Source organism: Panthera pardus, unplaced genomic scaffold, assembly GCF_024362965.1.
Source record: "Panthera pardus isolate Hobbes unplaced genomic scaffold, ASM2436296v1 HiC_scaffold_17, whole genome shotgun sequence".
Lineage (NCBI taxonomy): Eukaryota > Metazoa > Chordata > Mammalia > Carnivora > Felidae > Panthera > Panthera pardus.
Window position 1 is genome coordinate 66,012,164 of NW_026526732.1, and position 21,296 is coordinate 66,033,459.

The 21,296-nt window shown below is 35.7% G+C and overlaps 1 pseudogene; it reads right to left on the minus strand.

Moving 5' to 3' along the window:
• Positions 1-1,680: 1,680 nt before the first annotated feature.
• Positions 1,681-20,240, minus strand: LOC128777777 (glyceraldehyde-3-phosphate dehydrogenase-like; annotated as a pseudogene).
• Between the last annotated feature and the right edge of the window lie 1,056 nt (positions 20,241-21,296).

Consider the following 21,296-nt stretch of genomic DNA (forward strand, 5'->3'; position numbering starts at 1 on the left):
TTCACATATTTCAAATTAACAGCAATCAGTCAATTACACGCATGATATCGACTTGCTTCACATATTGCCCTTGAGTAGGCTGGAAACATATAAATGAAACTAAGTCAAATACGTGATGGATTTGGAGGAGATTCCTAATTAAAATCATAGCAAATACTTTATCTTTCTGATACATAGAACCATGCAGCTTTAATCAAAATAACCAACTCTAAAATAGGCACAAATAGTGGCTAAGCAGATGTTGAGAGGAAGCAAACAAAAACATCAACAACAAAAACACTAAACTGAATAAAATGGGAAGGCATTGAACAGGAAATCTTGGCCTTTGACCCATTATTATATAATGGATTTTCTAAAGTAAAGTAATACATTTTCTGAAATCCATTATAAAAAAAGGGTTCCAAAAATAAATGGAACACGTATTCTAGCATTGCTAGAATAAATACAGATATGGGGACTCACATAACTCAGCTTCAAAAAGAAAAAAAAAAAAAAAAAACAAAGGCAACCCAATTAAAAAATGGCAAAGGTCCTAAGCAGGTAATTTTCCAAAAACATACCAACTTCCAACAGGTACTTGAAAAGGTGCTCCACATCACTAATCATTAGGGAAATGCAAATCAAAAACCACAATGAGATATCAATTCACAGCTGTTAAGAAGTCTATTATCATAAAGATAAGAGATGAATGCTGGTAAGGATGTTGGGAAAAGCAAACCCCCATATACTGTTTGTGGGAATGTAAACTGATATAACCATTGTGAAAAACAGTGTGGAGGCTCCTCAAGAAATTACAAATAGAACTACCATATGACCAAGAAATCCCACTTCTGGGTATATATCCAAGGGAAACAAAATCATTATCTCAAAGAGATAGTTTTACTCCCATGTTAATTGCAGCATTATTCACAATAACCAAGCTGTAGAAATAATCTAAGCATCCATTGACAGATTAATAAAGAATATATGATTATATATATATATATGATTATACATATATATTCATCTTTAATACATATTTAAGCTGAATATTATTTCATTTTTGTGTGAATTTTTAATATAAATGCAGAACATGAAGCATTAATGCAAGTCAAAATGTTCAGTGAACATGTTTCAGCAGTTCAACTCTATAACAATTATAAATAAATCTGCTAAGTTTTTCTGGACAATGCCAGCATTTGGCTTTTTTCAAAACAAGTAAATTTCTTACTGATGACAATAGTGTTTGTGGCATTTTTATCATACAGTAGATTCTATCCATTCAGTATACATTTCTAATGTTGTCCTACTTGCAAATATAGGTTTTTAATGTCTGTCTTCTGTGCTGTTCCTGTCAATTTGTTATTAAAATACATTAAACTATAAAAGAGAGAGAGAAAGAGAAAAAAAAGTCCTGCCATCCATGACAACATGGATGAATTTGGAGAGTGTTATACTAAGTGAAATTTATATGTAGAATCTAAATACACATATTTTGGAAGGGTATACTTTTTTGATACAACATAATAAGGTCAGGTTCCCCCAAACCCTCTCCTTCTTTAGGGGCTCTGGGATGGAAACTATGTAGAGGTTAGGAGACTTTCAGTGTGTTCAGGAGATGAGTTGGGGCAAGGACTCCCCAGCAGCTGGGGGCCTCTCTCTTCCTCCTGTTCTCACAGGGGCTGGTAATTCAAGGGGCTCTTACTCCTTGGAGGCCATGTGGACAATAAGCTCCACCACCTGGTTGCTGTAGCCAATTTCATTGCCATACCAGGGAATAAGCTTTAAAAATTGATCACTGAGGGCAATGCTAGCCTCAGCATTGAAGATGGAGGAATGGTACTACTGTTAAAGTCACAGGAGACGACCTGGTCCTCGTGAAGCCTAGGATGCCCTTGAGTGGGCCCTCTGATGCCTGCTTCTCCACCTTGCTGACATCATCATATTTGGCAGCCTTCTCTAGGTGGCAGAGCAAATTCACAACTGAAATTTTGTGGGTTGGATTAAAGATGGCCATGCCAGTGAGCTTCCCATTTAGCTCAGGGATGACTTCACCTATCGTCTAGGCAGTGCCAGCAGAAGCAGGGATGATATTCTGAGCATATCCCTACGCCATAGCTTCCCAGAGGGCCTGGTCCATGGTCTTCTGGACGGCAATGGTAGCACGGACTGTGGTCATGAGTTCTTCCATGATGCCAAAGTTGTCATGGATGACTTTGACTAGAGGGGCCAAGCATTTGGTGGTGCAGGAGGCATTGCTGACAATCTTGAAGGAGTTGTCGTATTTCTCATGGTTCACACTCATCACAAACATGGAGACATCAACAGAAGGGGCAGAGATAATGACCTTCTTGGTGTCACCCTTCATGTGAGCCCCAGCCTTCTCCATGGTGGTGAAGACCCCAGTGGATTCCACAACATAGCACAAGCATTACCCTATTCAATATTGGAGAGACCCCACTCTTGGAAAATGGAAATGGGCTTTCCATTGATGACAAGTTTCTGATTCTCAGCCTTGACTGTGTCATTGAATATGCCAGGGAGGCGGGGGGGGGGGGGGGGGGCACTGCACCAGAATATGTGGCTGTCTGTCCAATGGAGGAAGAGCAGAGAATCTGAATACAGATATTCTTAATGTGATCATTTCAATAGAAATGATCAGTTTCAAAGTATGTTTTATTTGGTGACAAACTATAGTATTTTAAATACAGTCATGGGCTAATTGTAAAAATCCTTTTAAGTTCTTTAAAGTTTTTGATAAAAGATAAAAACAGTACTCTAGAGATCATTATGTTTACTGCATATCTGCTTTGGGAATGAGGTCAGGCATAATTAATTAAATTAATCATGCCTTTAACTGTTATTATAAAGTAAATTTTAGCCGTTGTAGTTTCTCAGGGATGCATTTTGTAAATTTTGTTTTGTACCTCTATTCAGCAAAGTAGATATTTAAATTTGGCCACCATTATGCAAAATCTTTGAGATGTTTTGATTAGGAAAAGCAAAATGGGGAATATTCAAAAGATAAAATATCCAACTGAATAAGCAAGTTGTGTTTCCTCAAGTGGTATATAATTTTTTATTGGGGACTTTTTTTCCAACTGGGTTTATATAATGTCTGTCAGTGGAGAGAGTGATATTCCTTGAGTCTTAGGTTGTTTGCTTCTAATAGGACCACAGTGATATCTTTTTAATCGTATTATTTAACCATAATTAGTATTTTAATATTAAATAAACATGAATTATAATTTTTGATTGGGTTCCTACATCTTGTGAGGAGTGTGAATTTGGACTTGACCTCAGCTCATGATATAGTTATGCGAATTTTAATCCTTATCACATTCCTCCACTGTTAGTATCAGCTAGACAGGAAGCTTCCTGGTAGCTTCTGTAGGCTGAAAATTGGAGATTTTCTCATCATCTTTTCATTTATTGGGTAGCTTTTCAATAAGCTATATTTTGTATAGAAGCTCAAGTACAGTATGCTACCTCTTGGATACAAAGCTCTGAGTTTGTCCCCATATACATTAAAGACCTGGTCCCAACCGCTAGATTTGCATTTAACACCGTTAGCTCATAGTTCCTCATAGATGGTAATTGTTCTACCTTGATGTTCCCTCTGTTTTGTTACTTGGCAATTTAATTTTTTTTTTGTTTTTTAAACCTTTGTTAAGTATTAATATTATGTGAAATCTATACTTGGCATTATGAGTGGTAGGAATTGGAAATGTGTATTCTTATCAGTTTGGTCCACTGTACTGAGGAAAGACACTGTATTTTGAAGGCACATATAAAGCGGAGGTTGCTGCTGCTGATGAAGTGAAAACTCCTCAAAACATGAGAAAGCTCTATTTATTCCAAAGAGAAATCAATACTTTGTTTGCTGATATTTGCATGTGCTACGGGATATTTTTCTACTCTAAAAGAAGGAAAAACAAAACTAACCTAAACAAACCTGTATCAACTTGCTACTAAAAACTATAGAACTCCCCTGCCCCCAGCTTTTTATTTAAAAACCATTAAATTCAGTGCACAAAGTATTTTGAATGTCAGAAAAAAATCTATCAAGAGTTGTACTACAGTTTGGGATATGCAAAATTTTAACATATGTATATTGTTCTGATGAAGTTTAAGGCCATACCAATGAAACAGATCCAACCACACTAGCTACACTCTACTACTAGCCATAATATCAAGGAAACTGAGGTATAAGCTGAAACTATCAGTCTGACTGGGTAGTGGTCAAACCTTGTTTGGGAAGAAGCAATATCTGTCAACCTGCCTATGTAATGAATGTGTAAGCCTTTTAATGACCCTGTGCTTTTTATGTCTACTTAGCTCTCTCTTTTACAGTGATCACAGGAAATGAGGAAAATGGAAGTGAAGTTTATCTAGTGTAATTCCTTAGAAATTAATGTGTTTGGAAAGTTGACTGGTTGGGAATCCTGACACATAAAGAGAGTAGTTAACAATTTGCTGAGTGTTCACTATATGACAGGCAGTTCCCTAAAAATCATAGTTTTGAATTATCAGTGCATTTTAAATAAGCAATCTATTTCCTATGTCATGCTATTGAGTACATATAATTGTGTTTCCACTATTCATAAATATAGATATATCTTTCCATTCATTTTATCATAAATATGATTGTCAGATTATTTAACCAAAGAAAGTGTAATTTAGTTTTAATAAAGGACCCTAAAAATACCATGAGGATACATATTAATTTTGTTATTATTGTTGTTGTTTTTAAGTTTTTATTTTAATTCCAGTTAGTAACACACAGTGTTATATTAGTTTCTGGTGTACAATATAGTGATTCAACAATAATACATACACGTTAACTTTCTCTTAACATGTGGGAATGCTGAAAGCAATTGCAAATTTCAAATATGAAATGGAAAGACTATCTACTTAATATTGATAGAAATAAAAATATGAAAATTTGTAATCCAAATAAAATTTCAACCTTATTTGAACCCAACCTTTTAAATATAAAGCAGGCCATGTATATATTAAGTTGCACAGAGTTTGGCTAATAGCCATGAAATTGTCTAGTGCTACCCTAACATAATTGGCAGGTATTTAGAACTCTGATACAATGAATAAAACATTCTGCTTGGGTTCAAAGAAAGTACATGCTTATTTAACTTACTGCCATACAAGGTTTTTGTTTTATCTTGCTTTTAAACTAAATATTTTCATTAAATGAGCAGTTACCAGTGAAGGAAAAGGAAAAATTAATGGTCCTTGGTTGTCATCTTCTTTTTTATATCCCTTTAGTTGTAAGTCAATGGAGTAAGCTGTGTGGATTTCTTAATTAGTTCAAAGGGGATGTAATATTTGTAATATTGATAAGCTTTCCCACGAAGGGATATATTATAATTCCCTAACAAATAAAATATTGTGAATACTAAATTTTCCCTTCATTTGTTGAAAAAAATCCCAATAATAATCTAAAAGCAAATTCATCTGGGACTCAGAAAATCCTGGATTCCAGAGCTGATATTTAACTTCACTGACCAATGACGTTTTCTTTTATGTAAAACATGATGAGTTCAAACCATCTGATCTTTGAAATATGATCTTTAAATATTGATGTTTATTGCTTTTACAAATGCACCATAATACTGTTTGGGGAGTAGAGACAATGGATTCATTCTGACCTTGATGTTTTTATTGTTTTTTCTTTTTACTCCCCTTTTAGCTAGGGATGATCACTTAAGGCAGTCTATTGGAAGATAGGGTTCCTGGTGGCTCAGTCAGTTAAGTGTCTGACTTCAGCTCAAGTCATGATCTCCTGTTTGGTGAGTTTGAACCTCGCATCTGGCTCTCTGCTGTCAGTGCGGAGCCTGCTTTGGATCCTCTGTCCCCCTCTCGCTCTGCCCCACCCGACTCTCTCTCAAAAATAAATAAAACATTTTTTAAAAAAGCAGTCTATTGGAGGAAAAAATCAGTGAAACATGAAAATTATGAAACAAACAAGGGTAATAAGTAGTCTACTGTTGACTGAATATCCTACTATAAACAACTGGGTTTTTATTCAGAAATCATTTAATGTAATTTGTATTCTCCTTTAGAAAGGCTCTATCCTTTAGCTCTAATATCTCCAGGAAAAAAAAAAGCAAAATTAATAAAAGCTTTTGATCTGTTTGTCAGTAGATGCAAAGGAATTAATTAAATGATGTGTGTAACAAATACAGAACTCCAATCAACTCTCAGTGGAAACTACTACTTGGGTCAATGGGTTATATAAACATGTGAAAGTCCTTCCATTTTTGACACCATTAATATTTAGCCATCTTTTCACACCATGCAGTCCTTCATCTCTCCATGATTAGAATTAGAGAACCATGACTTATTAGCACAGAGAGACTTGAGAAATCATCTAGTCCAACTTTCTAATTTTATGGCAGAATAGAAAGCCTTGGGTTGTAAGTTCTGTGCCTTGGCTTTACAAATAGAAAGACTCGATATCAATTCTGTGTCATGGCTTTACTTATTGCCAGCTTAGCAACTTTGGGTCATCTACTCTTTCCAAATATATTTCCTCTTCTGTAGAATGGGACGAGTAACTCTTATCCTGCCTTATTGGGGATTTTCCCCAAAGTAGATAAGAAATATAAAGCCACTCTTATCAGCCCACTTTTAAGCTTTTCTTCCACAAAATCCTACAGTCCTAGTTCTCAACCATCATGTGGTCACAGAGGGCCAGAGTTCTGGAAGAAATTGAAGGGGTGAGGTGACAGAAAGTGAAAATGTGTAAACATGCGGACTAGTTTTCCTTCATACCAGCTTGATGTGAACCAACACTGCTGGTAGGATTTTTTATACTTGTGACTGACAACCAATGACTGTGTCAGCTGGAAAGAAGCTGGAACTTCTTAAAACATTGATTTTCATATCTTCAGGCCCTTTCAGATGTGTTACAGACCAATTTCAAACACAATTCCTTATTTAGTTCTTACACTACAATGATATAATTCCAAAGATTTTCATTTTGTGAAAGATTAAGGCTACTTCCTAGTAAACAGTGAGCATAAATTTTAGTACTCAAAAACTAAAATTAGTGCATTGTTAGAATTTCTGAAGTTTCCAATTCTGTAGAAATTCTACTTGCCAAATAGCATTCTGCAATATCGTGAGCTATGCTTTGAAATCCCAAGTTTTCAAGAAAAAAACTTATGTCATTAGTGTAGTCTTGAATAAGATAGGATTTTCAGCTGCTGCTCATTTCATTCTGTATCTCTGTGTATAAGCAGCCTGAATTCACCATTAATTTTTAAAATATTTTGTCAAAAAAGTAAATATACTTATGGTAATAGTAAAAACATAGAGATTACAGTTAAAATCAAATGACACCATTTTTGTGTATGAATCATACACATGAACATCACTATAAAATGTGCAGGGGTGCCTGAGTGGCTCAGTTGGTTGAGCATCTGACTCTCAATTATGGCTCAGGTAATCATCTCAAGGTTGTGGGATTGAGCCCCACATTAGGATCTGCACCGAGCATGGAGCCTGCTTAAGATACTCTCCCCCTGCCTCTCTCCCCTACTCACATGCATGTGCTCTCTGTGCCTCTAAAATTAAAAAAAAATTATAAGTGAAAAATTAGCATAATATATAACTGCATACTGGAATCATGCACTGTTACTAAAGGGTATTCCCTCCCACATTAGGAAATGTAATGATATGATTAATCATGTTTGATGCCCAAACTTCCCCAATACTCTTCATAACACTGTGATGTGGAAATTTATCCCTAAGTGGATTAGCAGAAATATCAGTCCAGCAAGGGCTCTCATATGATAGTCTTATTCACTGGGTCAATTGAATCTATATTCAGATAAGCTCACTTTCAGGTGAAAGGAAGAGCCCTGGCTGGCCAGGATGCCTGTCTAGAGAACAGGCTGATTGGTGAAAATGGCTATCACTGCTCAGTAACCAAAACAGATTTCACTGCTTTCAAGGAGCATACATTCTAATAGGAGATGTAGAAAATAGATACCAAAAATAAGAAGTAAAATGTGCTGTATGTTAGAAGATGAATAAAAAGAAAAACAGAGAAGAGAACAGTGTCCTGCAGGTGGAAATGGAAAGAGAATGCAATGTTGCATGGTGAGGTCATGGCAGGCTTCATGGAAAAGATGATAAAGAAGGATTTAAAGAACAGGACAGGGGCGGGGAGAGAGCCGAGAGAATATTGAGGAGATTAGTGTTACAGATAAAAGAAACAGCAAGATGGGAACATTCCTTCTGGGTTTAAGAAAAAGTAAGAATTCAGTGTGACTGATGTGGAGCATGTGAGAATGTGAGAAAAAGCAGGATGGTCACAGAAGAAAGTCAATTAAATTGGACTTTAATGACTTATTCGGAGTAAAATGTCGAGCTATCACAGGGCATTAAGTAGAGAAGTGACATTATCTGGCTTACATTTCAAATGGATCATTCTGGCCTCTGTACTGAGTATAGATTGTAGTAGAAAGGCCATGGGCTGAAAGAAATAAATCAATTATTAAATAATTGCAGTATTCCAGGTGAAATATGAGGGTGACCCAAACCAGAGTGGTATTAATGGCTATGGTGAAAAATGGTTGGATTGTATATATTTTTTCAATAGAGCTGGCATGACTTACTCACAGACTGTGTGGTTTAAGAGAAAGAAACAAAATGACATTAACATTTTTATTTAAACATATCATTATTATCTTTGCCATTAACTGGGATGTGAAAATCAGCACATAGCACAGATGTGTCAGGAAAAATCAGTTCATTTTTAGAGATTGTAAGTTTTTAAAGGTTTATTAGACATTCAAGTAGAGATGTTAAGTAGCCTGCAGAGTATGTAACTAGACTGGCATTTGGATAGAGCTCTGGACTGTACGTATACAATTTGATTGTCAGCACATCGATGGTATTTTAAAGACATGGGATTCAGTGAGATCACTAAGAGAACAAGGCGAGGGCCTAAGACTGAGCCCTGTAGCACTCCAGCATTGAGAAATTACTAGGTTGAGAGAGTTTCCAGGGTAGGTGATGTGAGATCAGAGAGAGAAAAAGGCAACGGCTGACTTCTAGAAGGTGGCAGATGTTTTGCTAAAATAGCATCAGTTTATTGTCATAAATCTATTTAACCACTGTCCCTTAGCCTCCTTGAAGGATATTTACAGATTCTTCCCATGTTTGTTTCTTTTCTTGTGTTTTCAGCAGTGAATATGGTAGAAAAAGGGAGCCAGGCAAATCAGTATGCTGAGAAACAAAACGCCTATACTCTTTATCATGGGGCAAGTCTGTTGGAAGCAAGGGAAGTGGTGAAAAGGGCAAGGACACAGATCCCTAGAAGAGTTTACATAAAAAGCTAAAGAACTACTGGTTTAGGTCTGTTGGCAAAAATAAAAAGCCATTAATTTGTATTCTCTAATAATTTTAGGCATGATGTAAGTAATAATAGCACAGTGAGGTAATACAGATTAACTTGTTGCTTTTGAAAGAAAAGTAATTGTATTTACCACACATTTGTTGTTAACATGAAAAGTAAAAACACCTTTCCCTGATTTAGCATGAACACTCTTCATGAGGCATTCATGGAGTCCTTGAAACATTGAAATACCATTTAATAAAAATCTAATCCATCTTGTCTAATGCCATTCAATAAAATTGTCATTTGGTAAGACCATCATTAATTACTCAACTGGCAGAAATAATTCTTTTTAGATATTCTCCTTTTGGCAGCTCAGCAAAAAGAAGGCAAAAATTGCCTCTGCAGAATAAGCAACTGAAGGTTTCTTTGCAGTCAGCATTTAAAGGTGACTTCTGATCTGTTGTTAAGACACATTCCGCTGGAAAAAGAACATATGGCACTTTCCCCTCATCCCTTGCTTACTTTACAATTCATTCATAGGAAAATTAGAGGCTCAACAAGGGCATAATTTCATCCTTGATGCTTTCCTTCCTTCCTTCTTCCTGTCTTTCCTTTTTCCCCCCTTATTTTAAGAACTATATCAAAAATGACACTAGTGCAACGGGATTTCGCTTTCCCCTTACAGAGCAAAGATGTTGCTGATCATACAGATCTGAAAAATGAAAACACTGGGACAACAAATTTAAAGGATCCAGGACTTTAAAAAGAAAATATACACATAAGTTGAAATGCTTTAGAATATGCCTTAGGATACGAAAGTCTTAAACTTGTGTGTGGGCTGAGTGTCAATGTATAGCTACTTTTTTTTTCTTTTCATCATCAGCACTTGACTTATATAGCACATATTTCCAAATGGAAGTTATGAAGACACCGGAGCATCCCAACTCGGATGAACTGCCTATTGACCAACCTGCCTTGATACCTTACCTTACATAGCTCTAGAGGTAAAAGAACTAAAGAAAGTTATTGGTACCCATCTTCTCTGTTGTATGTGAGGAGCCTGTATAATTTTTGGAGTGTCATGTTTCCATTTCAACAAAATTAAAAAAAAATAATTCCCTTAATTCTTACCTGAGACCACATTACAATAAAGAGTGCCAACTGAGTTCAGTGTTCATTGTCTCTGGGACGTCAAACTTATAAAATAATGAATGAATAAGGGCACAAATAAGGGAGGGGGCCTAACACATATGTTCACATCAAAGAAAAGCCATAGTTTAAACAGAAAAAAGGAGTGGGAGCATCAAGCCATCCCCTGAACCTAGACAGTATCAGCTCATCAAAATCAAAGAACTTATGATGAAGCAGTCAGTGTAACATTCACATTTTTGAGCAGCAATGTCATTTCAGAAGAAAAAAATCATCCATAGCATTACACTGTTTTTCTAAATTTTAATTTTGCTGTAGTTGTATGAAAAAGTTAATTTATGGATTTTGAAGACTCAGAAATTAATGTAATAATTTCATACTATTCAGGAAATCTTAAAATAATAATTTGTTTAAAGATGGCAGAATGAGTGACACTGTATTCTTGAAGTCCTCAAACAAAATCCAGTGAAATACACACACATATACACATACGCACGTAATTAGGATATGCACAAAAAAATTCACCAACAGCAAGTATGGAGTTCAAACTTATGCCGTAAACTCTAGAAACATGAAAGTCAAAGACAGTATCATACCATTCTGGAAAGCCTTAATGGACTGTCTTACCTGGCTATCCAAAATAGTAGAGGGAACATGATGCATCAAAATAATCCAATAAATTATTACTAATCTGCCACAGTTTAGGAAGAATGGATGTGTAGATAGGAAGTAGGAGGATTGAGGGAGAGAATGAAGGAGAGAAAGAGACAGAGGGAATGAATACAGAAGTCTTTTAACATAAAATAGAATCTGAAGATCTTAGCAGAAATGGGAAAACCCAACAGGTTTTGCATTTTTAATAGATCCACAGTAAAATTAGAAGTGATGTGAAGCTTGAGTGATTCGCTCAACCTTGGGAATTGGGCACAGTCACCTATGAAGTGAAACTTAATGCAGTTTAAAATTGTAACTAGCCAGCAAATATTTCAAGTTCTCTAACATAAATTATTCCCAGCCCTAGGTGTGTTCATAATTGCATGACCACTATGAACACATATTATGAAAGAGAAGGAAGGAAGGGAGAGAGAGAGAGAGAGAGGGAGGGAGGGATGGAGGAAGGAATGAGGTAAAGGAGGAGGGAAGGAGGGAGGGAAGGAGGGAGGGAAGGAGGGAGGGAAGGAGGGAGGGAAGGAGGGAGGGAAGGAGGGAGGGAAGGAAGGTAGGGAGGGAAAATCTGGCAGGCAAAGACAAAGAAATAATCATATATGTTTATAAACTCAAGTAAGGAAAAAAATACTAAAAACAAAACAAAACAAAACAAACAAAAAACCTCCCTGGGAGTTTTTCCCATCTTAGAAGAATTTAAGAAAGACTTAATTCAGTAGAATAAGAATTGAGATGTGCATTAATAAAGAATGAGACTTTTGAGCCATGGAAGCAAATTGAACAAATCAACACCGATAAGTGAACAAATAATTGGGGGAATAAACAGGATCAGAAAACTTGAGGATGAAACTCAATTGCCACAGAAGAAAGTCATGAGATTATTATTTTGATTGCAGAAGGTAAAAAAAACAAGACAAAGTTATTGAAAAAGGAAGAAGGACAGAAAGAATGTTTCATATCATAAGTCTAAGTGCTATTTTTGCAGTCAAATACTCAACAAATGGAACAGTAAAAACATGTCCACAGATACAGTAGGAAAAATCTTGCTATGGAATAAACTGATCTTGGAAATGTAAAAGATCACATCATGTTCTATGAAAAATTGATACAAAGTAGTGCACTTTGAGACATGCTCTAGTTTAGTCATTGAATTTCAAAATGACTAAAGAAATTTTCATGCACACAGACAAGTAAACCAGAGAATGAAAAAGGAAAAATCAAGTTTGCCTCAGACTTTCCACAGTGAGATTTAAGATCAGAAAAAAATGAAGCAATATCAACAAAATTCCAAGGAGAAAATATTCAAGAAAAGACCAATTGGTAATCCAAGTTCAAAGGTCATATACATATACATAAAGGCAGAGGACAGTTATTACCAGACCCAAGGCAAACCCTCAAGTTCCTCTTGAAAACCTACTGTCTGTCTCAATCTAGCAAACTAAGAGATGAGTAAAATGTAAACATCAGGAATAGAGCACAGAGTTGGAAAAATTAACTGATATTATTGAATGTTCATTCAGATGTAAAACTGAGCCAAACAACTGAGAGCCTTTTGCCTACAAAAAAGAATGCAAGTGTTATGGACTTTGATAAATAAAAACAATAAAAATATACCGTTTTAAAGCAGAAAGGTAGAAGGAAAGAAAAAATCTGACAGTGCGGATTTCTCATCCTTTCTGGTAGGAAGGCATTTTGATGACATAAGATTGAAATTTAGAGAGAAAAAATAGAATGACTCCAGCTTTATATTGTCCATTATAGTCTTTTCTTCTTAACTTAAAAGGAATATTTTAGGTATTAGAGTCTTTTTTGTTTTTCAAACAAGGAAACATTTATCTGAAACTTCAGTTTCTTTCCGATTCCTTTTTATCCTAAAAAATGCCAGAAACACTGAAAGCAATACTTTTTAATAAAGTACATGGATCTGACCTCATTTTAAGTAAATAAATTTTATTGATCTATAAATTATTTTTCAGTATACATGCATAACAATAAACGAATACTGCTATCTCATTTTCTCTCTTGAGGACAAGATCTAGTGGATTTTTAAAATACTATTCTTATGCACTTCGTATTGCTTGACTTAAAAAAAAGTCCTATAAAATCATTACCCAAAATGAAAAGAGATCTATGTAACACTTATCTTTGTGTAACATGGATTTAGTTCTGTGCCTCCAGATGGTGAAACGAGTAGGCATTGGCCTAGGTAATAGGAGATAGAGTCCTTTGTTTCCCACAGAATTTTTAGGCTCTGAAATCACCGGATTTGCTATTCTACTTTATTTAGTCATACCTGTAGAAATGCCTACTAAGGAGCTTTTTTCAAATTTTTAATGTAGGGCAAAAGCAGTCAACTTCTATGTTTGGAAGCCATAGCCAGAAACCTTTTGACACTGCAAGATGTACAGTCCTCGCATCTTATTTCCTAACAGTATTCTATATGTATGAAAAATACACATGGTGGATCAGTAGCAAGAGATATCTCCTCCTGGCTATATCTAACTGGTACCAGTACTGAAGGGAGTGCTAATAACCTGATAGAAATCAAGAGGAAAAGGAAGGAAAGCAATATTCATCTTTAAAAATATGTGTATATGGTAAAATAATGATTTTGAGATTGAAAACCCACAAAGCAGGAAAAATATTCAAATCCCCTTCATCCTAATGGAAAAATTCACTGACTGACAGTGAGACGTTGTATCTTGTCAGCGACAGCAGTGACCTTTAGACTTGAGGCTGACATCAATACACCACAACAAGCTATCTCTTAGAAGGCAAACACAGATCCATGTGAATTTCAAGAATCTTCAATGAAAATTGCACAGTCATTTACCCTATGGTGCTTATATTTTGAAATGCCTAGAAATTGTGCTTCTAAATACTTCATAATAACTAGTCTCTAATCTCTAAACACATTTATTTAATTTTTACTTTTTGTTTATGGTGGAAGAGCGATTTCTGAGGAGTTATTTGCAGAGAATTGCCTCCCTGGAAACTTATTATTTTTGAAATGCCTGCATTATTGTTTCTATTTAAAGTTACATTCTCCAAAACGAAAGAATGAAAAAGGGTAGAATTCCTGCTTGTGTAACGTTGGCATCTTTGCAATTCAATTCCCACCTTTCCTTCCTTAAAAATATAAATAAATGTATCAGTTAAAATAATAGTTTAATTTTAGAACTCATATTATCAGCCTGCCTTGAAGAATTATTTCTTCTTCCCTTATACCCTCCCTCTCTTTCTCCTCTGTTTTCTCATTTGTTCTACACGTATTGAACACTGTGCCCAGGCATTGTCCTCAGTGCTAGGAATACATAGAGAATACTCTTGATTACCTCAAATCCAGTTCTAGGTAAGTATTGCTAAGTCAAGGATGACAAGGCTTGGAGGACTGTGACTATGTTTTTGAGGTACAGCAACACCTTTTACAAATGAATGGAAAGAGTATTGACATTGCATACATATATACATACATGTATATTTTTTTCAGATTTTAATTTAAGCCGCTTTGAATATTAATTCCATTTTGAGCAACTGCAATGCTACTCTCTCCTCTAGGCTTTCAACTTTGTTCCTCTTCTCTGAAATGTACCTTCATTTCCTTCAAAGAGCTAGCTTCTCAATCGTGAACACTTCTTTAAGTTCAGTAAATCCCATTAATTTGTTCACCTGCAAACAGATCACTTATAGATAGTTGACATAATTTAGCAGTTAACCTACACTCGATTCTTGACGTTTGTCTTATGTTCCCCTGACTGGAATGTAGTCACCTGGAGAGATCCTTGAGTTCCTGTAGCCCTGAAGGCAGTGGGACCACGTAGTAGGAGCTTGGGAACTACCTACTCATTGAAGTATGTTCTTTCCTGCCTATATTCATTAAGCGGTGTTGGGAGTAGAATTTTCACATTTAGAAAGAAAGATGGGACCTTTAGTTAAATTTGAATTTCAGATAAAGAATGAATTTTTTTTGTATATAAGCATGCCCCAAATATTGCATGAGACATACTTACATGTAAAGAAATTATTTTCTGTTTATCTGAAATTCAAATTTAGTTGTGCATCCTGCATTTTATCTGGCAACCCTTGTTGAAAGGAAACATTTTTAGAAATTGTGTTAGCTGCTCTGTCAGCAGACTAGAAGCATACTGCGTGTGTGTGTGTGTGTGTATATATATATATATATGCAATCATAATATTCAAAAGGACAAATACAGAGAGTCATTTTTATTTATCAGAGAGAAGTACTATTTTCATTTTTAGGCATGTATATACACTTGTGTCTATATGTGTGCACGAATGTATATGTTCATGCACACTTACACATGTATGCACATAGGAAGAAAAAGTGCACCTAGCACCACTTTAAGGTTCAACAGCCCAATCATAGAATGATGATAGGAAGAAATACTTGATTCACAAAGGCATATGAAAGTCATTCAGATATGGTCAGATGCCAGTAGATTATTCCTGAAAGGTTAAGATGCACTATTATAGAAAAAAGACACATAAGCCTATCCAATAAGCTACATTTCATTTGAAAAGATACCTATTTCAAATTTATTTCAGTGCATTTTCTTTTAATTATTATTTTCCTATTTTGCCAATTCAGGACCAAAGATGTGCACATTTTTTTTTATTGCGTTTGGACTTAGTCAAAAGTGTTGGGCTCAGGGAAATATTTTCTGCCAAGTTCCTCTACGTTCATGCCAAGTAATTTTCAATTGGTTTATAAGCCCATGTGTATTTTAAATGAAATGAATACGTACATTTTAGATTCTTTTACCCTTAACTCACCCAGATGGTTCAGAAGACATTGAATAAACCTTTGATTCATGTTATAAGAAATAGATTGCTTAAAGATTTTGGAAGTCAAGAAGCAAAGCACCTCATTTGCAAAGAATAAGTGGACCCAAATGTTTTCACTCCATGTGTATGATAATAGTGAGAGATGCACTCTCAAGATTTAGTGTTGGTTAAATGTTCAAACCTAATAATATTATACTTTACATTTAATACCTACAGGTCTTAGATCATTCTAACTTCATTAACCTGTTATATATTGCCTACTGCTAGCTTCCAGTCCTTACCTCCAGTACTTGAAGAATATTGAAAATGGTATTATATTCCTGTTTAATACTATTTTCATATGTGAATTAGCTTCTATAGTATGTTGGAAGTCAGTGATACAGCTGTAACTAGAAAGCAGAAATAACTACTTAACTCTACTGTGCATATCTGAATTGGATTTTTTTTGGTGGGGGGGAACAGAGATTTTCACATCTAGAATATGATTAACCATACATAATAATAAATATTTTTACTTTATTAATCATATTCTAGATATGAAACTTTGTAACAACTCAGATGTACATAAACTCATTCTTAGCCAAGGCAACCTGTTTCTTCCTAGGTTTGGACTAAATATTTTGGGAGGGAGCTTCCATAGTACCAAGACTTTTGTGGGAGGGGCTAGTTCCTCTTCTGCATCTGGGGAGATGTCCACTATCTGCTGCTTGGTCTTCAATCGACACGGGTAGCTACCAAGATATTTCTTATTCCTGTCCCCATGACTCCGTAGTTCTAGTGGAATTCTATGACACATCTACCACACTGCAGAATACAGAAATCCTAATACTCTCACGCTATTCAGGCCTGGAAATCTTTCATCCCTCCTCTGCATTCTGAATTGTCAATAAATCAGAACACTGGACCTACCAATATTTACGTGCTAATTTGTCCCCTCCTATTTTCCTTCCTGTTTCTGCCTAGATTGGGGAAGGTGTGTTTATGTGTGAGCATGTGTGTTTTCCATTCATGATAATCTTTGCCAGAAGGTACAATCTAGCTCTCTCTTGATGTGTTATGAAATGCTTTGCCTATGCCAGCAGATTTCTATTTCTCTAAAGACCAAGATTTTTATAAATCAACGCCAGGAAAAGCACAAACTCATTGGCCTAAACATTTGAATTAGTCTGAGGACTGCAGATAGAGAAAAGAAGTGTTATTCTAAGAGGCAAAACATCTCAATAGCTTTGACCATCACTTTTAGGAGGAATTTATTCCCATTATTTAGTAATCTATAAAAACTATGTAGAGGATGCTTTAGCAGTAAAATAGTACTACAACCACGGATTTAAAATCTATAAACCCGAGGTCACAGAAAAAAAGATTTGAATCACTGTTATTCCAAAATGTAAAAACAACAACAACAAAACAAACAAACAAAAAACCAAAAACCAAGGTATAACCCTAAAATAGAGGTACTTTTAAATTAGGCTAAGATCTGAAGGATCCTAGGGTGTGAGAGGCCATGCCAGTGGGTGGGTGTGTGGGTGGGTGGGTGGGTGGGTAGAGCTCGGTTAGCCATGTTCAAATTTATACTCCCTAGAAGGACTAATTTGCAAAGGATGATAAATTACCCCAATGCCTGTTACATCGACTGGAAATAATAAACTGGAGAATAAAATAGAAGTTGTGACACATTCAAGATTAAGAAATTGGGCAAGGATCTGTTCCAAACATATTATGTGGATTTAATGGGCTTTATAACTTGGGGTCCTTTCAGTTAATACTGATTTAGGACTGTTTTGGTTTCAGGCTCCAGTTATACCCATAGGTTCAAACTCAAGTACATTGAGAATCCAGGCAGGCAATTTAAATGTGGACAGGGCCTAATTCTAATCCCACAGGATTCATGGGAACCAGAAATGTACTTTTTGTCTTATGAAAAGATTCACCATCCAGGCCAAACAAAATACATCTGCAGGCAACATCGGTGACTTTCAGATCACTCTCAAAGCAACCATACATCCTGAAAATGATTTGGAAGAATTTACAAATAAATCAGGAAGTAAATGGATTACTTTGTAAATTATAATATCTAGGCATGAAAGTTTGAGAAAGAAATTCAAGAAGTATTAATTTCATTATTATTTAAAAATCTTTTGTGCTTTGACTCCCTTTGAGAGTCTGCAGCTCTTTCCTTGCAGTTCTCCTTTTATCTTTTCAAAATAGGACAGTAGCAATGGTCTTGTTTGAAACAGAAAGAAATTAGTAATTTAAAACACTTGATTCTCCCTTATGAAACTGGTGGCATTATTAAAGTGGAAAGCTGACTAGAATAAGGTAGAAAATTGTGTTTAAAAATATTTCAATAGTGGGATGCCCTGGGTGCTCAGTCAGTTAATTGTCTTACTCTTGATTTCGCCTCAGGTCATGATCTCACAGTTTGTGAGTCTGAGCCCTGCATCAGTCTCTGCACTGACAGTGTGGAGCCTGCTTGGGATTCTCTCTCCCTTTCTCTGCCCTTCTCTCTCTGTCTTTCAAAATAAACAAATAAACATTTAAAATATATATATTTTCATAGATGGTGAGATACTGAGACACCGACCATGGTGGACATTAGTTTTCTGACAAATTTGGAAATACAGGTTTCCGCATCCCCCCCTTTTCCCATAGATTTGTCATTTTTCCACCATGCCTTGTTACTCCATTAAAAATGTAGTTGTACTATATTGCCTCTCTACCAAATATGTTTTCAACTATTTTATTTTGTGGGTCTTTTCCACATATCTGTGAAGGATATAGGATTTGTCTCATCCAACATGTGCAGGGAAATGAAATTTAGGAAGTTTAAGTTCTTACTAGAAATCAAATGAATCAGGCCAGACTTGACAGAGAATGGTTTCCTGGCTCCTGTTGGGAAGTTTCCTTATCTGCTGTAGTCTGAGTTTTGCAAGAAAGCAAGAGCTCTTCTTTTAGCTTGAGATAATTATTCTGAGTTCTTTCACCCATAGACTAAATGGATCTGTAGTTTACATGCTCTTTTACTTACAGTTTATGGTTTTAATTACAGCTTTCATCACTTCCTTTGACTTTTAACCACTTGTCATTCCTTTGCAAGATTGTTCCTCTCCCATTGGTCATTGATGGCAATGTCTAGGTATTTAACTTCAGGCCTGTGCTTTTGCTCCATTTATGCTAATAATAAATCCTACACTTCTAACATGATACTTAGGGTAGAATTCAGTAGAGTTAATTACATTCCCTTGCATAATGTAATTCTGAACTCCCTGCAATGAAAATAGCATTAGAATTTTCTATAATTTTATGTTTGCTCCCTCATTACTTCTGAGATTTAAACAGATTTAGTTTAGGTGACCTGAAGTTCAAGGTTTTCCTAAGTGAACTGAATGAATTATCTCTGCTTTCCACTTAGCAATGATGTTTATAAACTGACAATGAAATGGGATGACAGTCTCCTAAGGGTAGGGAGCCAGGCAAGATGCTTGTCAGCACCATTACACATTCATCGGTTTGTTTTGTATTTTTTCACTGGCTCTTTGTTCATGAAAGTCAAATCACAAAATAATCCTAAAGGATCTTAGGGTCAACCAAGATTGTATTAACTGTTCTCACATTTCAAGTTTTTGATGAGAAAACATGAAGAGGAGGGAATACAATTATTTCTTAAGCAAAAATAGCCTTTCCCTTTATGTACTACCTGTGCATTTATGTGGAATTATAAATATTGATTTTTGCAAACAGTGATAAGACTTTCTTCTGGCCTTCTCTATGATTCCATGGTGTAATGAAACAAAGACATCGAAATCAGCTATAGATTTGTGCAGTGGATATTCTCTATACAAACTATCTAAACCCTCTTAGATTCATCTGAGAAACTAGGACATTAATATCCATTTTACAAGAGTTGTTATGAAGATCAAATGTAACAATGTGCAACAAAGTCCTTAGTGGTTATTCTTGATAAGTTTTGCACTTATACAGTGGTGGAAACTATTTTGACTAATTTATCCAAAATTCATAAAGCCCCAGAGTATTCAAGAAGGGAGGTACTCTTCAAGAGTCTAAACTATCTTACATTATTCTCACTCCTGGCCACACTAGGCTGATATTGAATGACCCCCTCCTCTGAGTCTCTGAAACCTGTGCCATGTAAGTCCTTCCATTCAGGTTCAGGTAGGTCAGCAGAGTTTTGCATGGCCTCCCCAAAGGTCACAATTTACATTTTCTTCTATCACAGCCATGTCTTACCTGCCACTTCTGGGTGACCTTTCATCACCACTGTGATATCCTCTGTCACTCCTGAGGTTGATCTCCAGACTCTGAAACAATCTAGCCATTCAGGTGAATTTCTCTCATGTTTTTAATGTTGTAGATAGTGCTTTTATATAGATAGATTCTGAGCTGATGTGGAACATGTTCTCCCCATAAATCCAACCCCACAGAATTATGTTGTTGTAGGTTGCAAAATAGAACTGAATTTTTCTCTTATTTTCTTAAACTGACAGGTGGTGATAGAGTTCCTTCATTTCACCTATTTTTATTACAGCTCTTTTTTTCTATAGGAACCCGGGGATAGGCCAAAAAAAAAAAAAAAAACCAATCTGATATGCATCATTACTCAAATAAACATCCCCCTTTGTGCCAGCCCTAATGGTCTGTCCATACTTGTGAACCCTAACTGCATTTGTCCTCTGGCGAACTTCCTTCTTTATGGATTAATAATCTCTTAAAAACAAGCAGCCATTAGCCTCCAATTAAAATGCAGTCAATGATCTCAGGAACAGAAGAATGTTGAGTGGCCTCTTCATAATCCACCCCACCCCCACCCCCAAACACATTTTCAGATTTGAATGGATTCTCCAAGGCACAAGTTCCCTTTAGGCTGCCGTGGCTACTTAAGATATATGAAGATAGTAGTCTTTCTCATATAATTATGGTCAAAGTTTATCAAAAGTACCAGAGTCCAATTTAGATTTACATTGTTGACTAAAATCATAAAGTATTCATAATGAGAGAACCATTATTAGTTCCAGTCAGGTTTTGACATTCTTTTCTTGATGTTAGTTCTATGTTATACTCATCTGGTCTTGAATTACAAGTGAATCACATTTCCCAGACTACTAGATTCTTATTCAAAATATTTATCAGCTATCATCCGAAGAGATGGCAGATTAAGCTAATTTTAAATGTACCCTTTTATGTAGGCTGAAAGTGTTTTCCACCTTCTCAGGCTCTAATTGGGGAGGTTATTATATTTGGGGGTTCATACTCCATCCTGGTAAAGATAGCTGTGGAATTTTAACAGTGGGGTCAGACCTACCTGCAGTCT